At 42.7% G+C, this 7,864-nt stretch overlaps 1 pseudogene; it reads left to right on the forward strand.

The window, feature by feature from the left end:
- The first annotated feature begins 273 nt into the window (after window positions 1–273).
- Window positions 274–1,221, forward strand: LOC113611980 (retinol dehydrogenase 12 pseudogene; annotated as a pseudogene).
- The last annotated feature ends 6,643 nt before the right edge of the window (window positions 1,222–7,864 follow it).

Consider the following 7,864-nt stretch of genomic DNA (forward strand, 5'->3'; position numbering starts at 1 on the left):
TGGAAAATGGTTCTTTGCAAATATGATTAAGTTAAGGCTGTTGAGATGTGGAGATTATCCTGGATTATCTGGGTGGGTCCTAAATGCAACTACATGTATCTTCATAAGGGATACATAAGAGATGCCCAGAGTCCAGGAGAGAGAGGAGATAAGGGAGTGGGAGGGAGAAGCAGAGAGAAGCAGCCAAGAATTGGAGCCAGACCAGGGGCTGGAGCCAGAATTGGAGTCGAAGCTGCTTTTGCTAAAGCAGCAGCAACTAAAGAAGTTGAAAAGATGCTGGTTATCTTAGGACTACTCACCTCCCTCCTTTCTTTCCTGTATGTGATAGCTCTGTCCATTAGGAAGTTCTTTGCTGGTGAGATTTGGAGAACAAATGTGCAGCTTCCCAGGAAGATAGTGGTGATCGCTGGAGCCAACATGGGCATCAGTAAGGAGACGGCCAGGGAGCTCACTCGCAGAGGAGTATGCATTGCCTGCTGAGATGTACTGAAGTGGGAATCTGCTGCTAGTGAAATCTGAGCTAATACAAAGAACTCTCAGGTGCTGGTGTGGAAACTGGACCTATCCAGTACCAAATCCATCCGAGCTTTTGCTGAAAGCCTTCTGGCAGTGCAAAAGCAGCTCCATATTCTGATCAACAATACAGGAATGATGATGTGTCCATATTCCAAGACAGCTAACAGCTTTGAAACCCACCTGGGAATCAACTGCCTGGGCCACTTCCTTCTCACTTGCTCTCTCCTGGAGCAGCTGAAAGAGTCTGCTCTTGCACAGATGGTGAACCTGTCATCGGTGGCTCACCATGTTGACAAGATTCACTTCCAGGACCTTGAGAGTGAGAAGTGCTACAGCTGGGGCTTTGCATATTGCCACAGCAAAATGGCCAATATACTTTTTACTTGGGAGCTGGCCAAGAGGCTCCAACGGATGGGGGCCACCCTGTATGCAGTGCACCCAGGCATGGTCCACTCTGAGCTTGTCCAATACTCTTTCTTGCTGTGCCTGCTCTGGCAGCTCTTCTCCCTCTTTTTCAAATTGGTGTGGGAGAAGAGGGCGCAGACCAGACTGCACTGTGCCATAACTGAGGGCCTGGAGCCCCTGAGTGCCAAGTACTTCAATGACGGCAAGAGGACCTGGGTATCTCCAAGGGCCTGAAGTAACAAAATGGCTGAGTGCCTGTGGAACGTCAGCTGTGAGCTTCTAGATATCCAGTGGGAGTAGAGCTGGTGGAAGAGCCACAGCCTTATCAGGCCAAGTCCATGCCATAATGAAAGGGGACCAAGGAGAAGGGCCATCCTGAAGGATTTTCCTTCTGGTTTACTGCTGTTGCAAACCCTGCCCTGTTCTGATTCTCCTGACCCTTACCTTGGCACACCCAACGCTCTTGTGAAGCTGGCTTACAGCATGAGATGCTCACAACTGCAGAGGATTCTTCTCCAATAATTTCATGAATAGAGTGCTCTCTTGGGGCAGGAGGACTGGGAAGATCCCAGGTGGGCATGGGGAAGGCAGAAGAGCCTGGGAAATTGGGGGCAATTTCTTCATCAATACCAGAAATGCCAGCGAACATTTTCAGCTGAGGCGACAGGAGCATCAGTGTTACATATTTCCAGGGACTGTAAGACTCAAACTTTTGACTGATCTGTTTTCTCTTTTCTTCTTCTCTCTCTTTTCTTCTTCTTCTTCTCTTCTCTTTTCTTCTCTCTCTTCTCTTTTCTCTAGTCGCATCTCTTGAGTCTAGACAACTCAGGAAAATCTTGGCTAACCTTGGCCAACTTTAGTTCCTTCCTCTGAGCATCCTGAAGCCACTGTATGAAGCTGGACCTTCCCATTTTCTTTTTCCAGTTCTTTTTTTAAGGTTAAAAATATTGCCAGCCTTATTGAGATATAATTGACATATAACACTGTGTAAGTTAGGACCTCCATTTTCAATCATGCAGATTGTTTCTTTTTCTAAAGAGTTCCCTTTACCTCAATTTTTAGAGAAAATAAAAACTGAACGTGGAAGGAAAGAAGGGAGGGAGGGAGGGAGGAAGGGGGGAAGGAAGGGAGGGAAGGAAGGAAGGAAGGAAGAAAGGTGGAGAGAGATTTGAAGAGATACACAGAGGAGAAGGCAATGTGATAATGGAATAGAGAGATCTGAGGATGCTGGCCTTCAAGATTGGAATAATGCCACCTGAAGCCAAGGAATGATGTGAGTAATCAGAAGCTGAAAGAGGCAAAAAATGAATTCTCCCTAGAACCTGTAGATAGAGTACAGCCCTTCTGACACCCTTGATTTAGGCCAGTGATGCTGATTTCAGGTTTATGACCTCCAAACTGTGGGAAAATAAAGCTCTATTGTTTTATGTCACCAAGTTTGTGGTCACTTGTTACAGCAGCCACAAGAAACTAATACCTGATTTTGCTACCTAAAAGTGGAATGCTGCTGTAACAAATACCTAAAAATATGAAAGTGGCTTTGGAATTGGCTAATGGGTAGAAGCTAGAAGAATGTTGAGAAGCTTAATAGAAATGTCCTAGATTGAATTGAAAAGACTGTCAGTAGAAATAACAACTTTGAAGGTGATTCTGGTGAGATCTCAGAAGGAAGTGAGGAGCATGGAAGAGAAAACCTACATCATCTTAGAGAATACATATATTGTCATAAGCAAAATCGTAGAAATATGAACATTAAAGGTGCTGTTGATAAGGGCTCAGAAGCAAATGAGGAACATGTTATTGGAAACTTAAGGAAAGACAATCCTTGTTACACTGGCAGAAAACTTAGTGAGTTGTGTCCTACAGTTGTGTGGAAATCAGAGCTTGTAAGAAATGAACTTGGATATTTAGCTGAGGAGATTTCCAAGCAAAGTGTTGAAGGTGTGGTCTGATTTATTCTTGCTGCATATAGTAAAATGTCAAAGGAATGAGGTAAATTGAGGGAAAAATGGTTAAGCAAAAGGGATCTAGGATTTGATAATTTGGGGAATTCTCAGTCTATCTAGATTGCAAAAGACATTAAATTAATAGATTCATTCTCAGAAAGGTGCACTCTGGAGAGAAAGTCAAGAGTGTGGCTGTGTTTGCTAGTACTGCAGAGATTTAGATGTGTGACTCGTGAATCTCTTCAACCATCTCAGCCATACCCAGGAATAGAGCTAGGATAATCTAGGAAAGATATATGGAGGACCATCTGGTCTAATGGTGTGAATCTCTGGACATACGTGGGAGACCCACACAATTTTTTATGTTATATCTTCAGAAACATGGACAGATTGAACTGAACGAAACAGAGGCAAGAAAAAATGAAGGAAAGACTGCCAGACTCCCAAAATTCTACAGGCATCAAAAAGGCTGATAAAACTACTCAATTACAAACATATGCCACACTTCAAGAGAAAGGAAGAATGACTCTGAGGGCAGAGCTGTAGGTCCATAGGACAGAGCCTCAAGTCACAGAGGATTATTCCCAGGCCTTGAAACCCAATGGAATTTTCCCTGCTAGATTTCAAAATTGCTTAGGACCAATGACTCCTTCTTGCTTCCATTTCTCTTATTTGAAATGATAATGTCTATAGCTACTATTCTATGCCTGTCCCACCACTGTATTTTAGGAACAGTTAATTTGTTTTCTGGTGTCCAAGTCCAAAGAGGAATTTTGCCCCAGGATGGATGTACCCAGAGTACCACCCATATCTATTTTAGAAGATGATATTTGGTACTCTTGAGCTGATGATATTTAGATGAGATTTTAGACTTGAGCTGATACTGTGATGGATTGAGAATTTGGGGACTTGGGGATGGAGTGCATGTATTTTGCATGTGGGATGGACATGAATCCTTGGGGACCCGAGAGGAGACTTAATAGCAGGCCCCCCCCAAAAGATAGCCACATCCTAATTCCTGGAACCTATGAGTATTACCTTTCAACAACAATAGAAAAGACTTTGCAGATGTGATTACATTAATGATCTTGAGATAGGGAGATTATCCTGGATTATCTGGGTGGGCCCTAAATGTATCATAAGTGTCCTTATCAGGGGAAAGCAGAGGGAGATTTGGCACAGACCAGGGAAGAAGGCAATATAACCATGGAGGCAGAGATTAGAATGATGCAGCCACAAGCCAAAGAATGCTGGCAGCCACCAGAAGCTGGAAGAGGCAACAAGAAGATTCTTTCCTAGAGCCTCTGGAAGGAGTGCAGCCCAGCTGACTCCTTGATTTCAGCCCAGAGAAACTAATTTCAGACTTCTGGCCTCCAGAACTGTGAGAAATAAAGGTCAGAATATTTCACTGAAACATTCAAAAACATACATACATGGAAACAACCTGTGTCCATCAACAGATGAATGGATAAATATGTGGCACATATATACAATGGAATATTACTCAGCCATAAAAAGAAATGAAATTGAGTTATCTGTAGTGAGGTGGATGGACCTAGAGCCTGTCATACAGAGCAAAGTAAGTCAGAAAGAGAAAAACAAATACCATATGCTAACACATATATATGGAATCTAAAAAAAATTTTTTTAATGGTCATGAAGAACCTAGGGGCAGGAAGGGAATAAAGATGCAGACCTGCTATAGAATGGACTTGAGGACACGGGGAGGGGGAAGGGTAAGCTGGGACGAAGTGAGAGAGTAGCATTGACATATATACACTACCAAATGTAAAATAGATCGGTAGTGGGAAGCAGCCGTATAGCACAGGGAGATCAGCTCGGTGCTTTGTGACCACCTAAAGGGGTGGGATAGGGAGGGTGGGAGGGAGGCTCAAGAGGGAGGGGATATGGGGATATAGGCGTACATATAGCTAACTCACTTTGTTATACAGCAGAAATAAGCACAACGTTGTAAAGCAATTATACTCCAATAAAGATGTTTTTAAAAACCAAAAAAATAATGCATACATACATTTCTATTGTTTTATGCCACAAAGTTTCTGATAATTTGTTACAGCAGCCACATAAAATTATGTGTGATTATAGAAGATTAAGTAAATTATGTTAAAGGTCCTTTGTAATTTTAAGATTCATTCATTCATTCAACCAACCAACAAATATTTGAGGCAATATAGAAGAGTAAGTAAAAGCACAGACTTTGGACTCAATTCAACTCGGGGGTGAACTCCAGTTCTGCTACCTACTGATCCTGTGACCTTGACCAGGTTGCTTAACTCTCAGCACCTCAGTCTCAGCATCTGCACACAGGGGATGATAACAGTACTTAAGGAGCAGTTGTGAAAATTAAATGGAATGATGCACATAAATGGCTTTGTGCTTGGCACATGGGTCATTGCCCTGTCCTCCTTGCCCTAAGAAGGAGGAGGAACTTAGATCAGGGCTGTGATGGAAAGCCCAGGGGATATTGGAGGCACTATTGGGGACCTATTGGGGGTGGGTGTAGGAAAGACTTCCTAGAAAAAAGTGACTTCCGGGCCCCCTGAGGTACGCAGCAAGCCCCAATTACATGGGTATTCTTTTTGATACTATTATTGTAAATATTAGTATTAAGGGATAAAGCATGTTTCTGGTTATCGGGTCTTCCAGAAAAAGCACATATCGAAAACGCACATATCGAAAACAGGTTTTTTTTCTTTAAGTTTAAAATTTTTAAGTTATTAGAGAGGTCCTAGGAGGCCCTAGGAAAGACCCCATATCTGAGGAAATTGGAGACTGATGGGAAGGATTTGAGATGGCAGCCTGCCTCAGATATACCATTTATTAAAATTAAACAGCAGAGGGTAGAAAAATGTAAGCTGAATGCAAAAGTAACATCTGAGCATGCGTGCTCACAGGCCTACGGAACCTCGAGTGGCCAATTCTGGTGGGAAGCAATCTTGCTTCAAGCCGGAAATTCGAAATCTCCGCCAACTTCGAAAAGGCGAGGAGCCTGGACTGACAAATCCCACTACCACCTCACTTGCTCCACCTACTTTCCTGATCTCCGATTGGCCAGATCACGTTCATTAACGGCTCTGATTAGTTGATTGTTCTTGGGCAGTTGAATTCTGGGATTTCATCTCATTGTCGAGCAATGCTTCACTGCCGCTTCACCTCCGAGGTAAGTTCTCTCTGAGGGCCACCCTAGACAGGTTAAGGGGGGGAGCAAGCAGAAAAACCAAGAGCTCCTGCTGGTAATTAATGTGGTTGGGTATTTTCTGTACCTCCCAACATCCTCAAGATCGTTAGGACTGAGAGACGACTTAAAGCCTTTTGGGGTAATCCCCGTCAGGCAGACATAAAACTAAAACTGTCTTCAGTCTGTGAGACTCCCTAATTGCTCTTCCTGAGGGAAGCAAAACACCCCTCAGCCCCAGAAACCCCCAAATCAGCCAGACGCCCCTACATTTCCTCAACCAGAGATAATAGCCTTTGCCTAAAGGACTCTTTTATCGCCTTCTCTGGGATAAAGAAGCAATGTTCTTAGCCTAAGCCCCCCCCCCCGAGAGACTCCCAATGCCATCAGTTTGGGGTGCACCAGACTGCTTCATTGAAACTTCCTACATTCTCAGCCTGAGTGATGGGTGGTCCTACAATCTCAGAGATTCCAGCTCTCTTCACTCTAATAATTTTCAAATAACGTAGTAATAGCCGTTTTAAAATCAAGGTATAGTTGATTTACAATATTATATTAATTTCAGGCATATAACATAATGATTCAATATTTTAATTGATTATACTCCTTTTTTTTTTGCGGTATGCGGGCCTCTCACTGTTGTGGCCTCTCCCGTTGCGGAGCACAGGCTCCCGACGCGCAGGCTCAGCGGCCATGGCTCACGGGCCCAGCTGCTCCGCAGCATGTGGGATCTTCCCGGACCAGGGCATGCACCCGTGTCCCCTGCATCAGCAGGTGGACTCTCAACCACTGCCCCACCAAGGAGGCCCTACATAGCAGTTTTTATCTCTTAATCACCTACCCCTGTTTTTCCCCTCCCCTCTTCCCTCTCCTCACTGGTAACCACTAGTTTGTTCTCCATATCTGTGAGTCTGTTTCTTTCTTTGTTATATTCATTTGTTTTATTTTTTTAATTCTGCATATAAGTGATAACATACAGTATTTGTCTTCTTCTGTCTGACTTATTTCACTAAGTATAGTATACTCCAGGTCCATACATGTTGTTGCCAATGAGAAAATTTTATTCTTTTTTATGGCTGAGTAGTATTCCATTGTCTAAATATACCACAGCTTTATCCATTTTCTGTTAATGGACACTTAGATTGCTTTCCATATCTTGGCTGTGTAAATAATGCTGCTATGCATATTGGGGTGCATGTGTCTTTTCAAATGAAAGTTTTTGGGTTTTTTTTTTTTTGATATATGCCCAGGAGTGGAATTGCTGGGTCATATTGTAGTCCTATTTTTAGTTTTTTGATGTACCTCCATACTGTTTCCCACAGTGGCTGTACCAATTTACATTCCCACCAACAATGTACAAGGGTACCCTTTTCTCCACATCCTCCCCAGTGTTTGTTGTTTGTGGTCTTTTTGATGGTAGTCACTGTGGCAGGTGTGAGGCAATATCTCTTTGTGGTTTTGATTTGTATTTCTCTAATGATTAGCGATATTGAGCATCTTTACATGGGCTTGTTGGCCATCTGTATGTCTTCTTCAGAAAAATGTCTATTCAGTTCTTCTGCCCATTTTTAAATAGGGTTGTTTGGGTTTTTTAATATATTGAGTTGTATAAGCTCTTTATGTAATTTGGATATTAACCCATTATCAGTCATATCATTTGCAAATATTTTCTCTCTTTCAGTAGGTTGTCTTTTTGTTTTGTCAGTGGTTTCCTTTGCTGCTCAAAGGCTTTTAAGTTTAACTAGGTCCCATTTTTTAAAATAAATTTATTTATTTATTTTTATTTTTGGCTGCTTTGGGT

This window comes from Aethalodelphis obliquidens, unplaced genomic scaffold (assembly GCF_003676395.1).
Source record: "Aethalodelphis obliquidens isolate GAN/ISIS:26980383/991018 unplaced genomic scaffold, ASM367639v1 scaffold71, whole genome shotgun sequence".
Classification (NCBI taxonomy): Eukaryota; Metazoa; Chordata; class Mammalia; order Artiodactyla; family Delphinidae; genus Aethalodelphis; species Aethalodelphis obliquidens.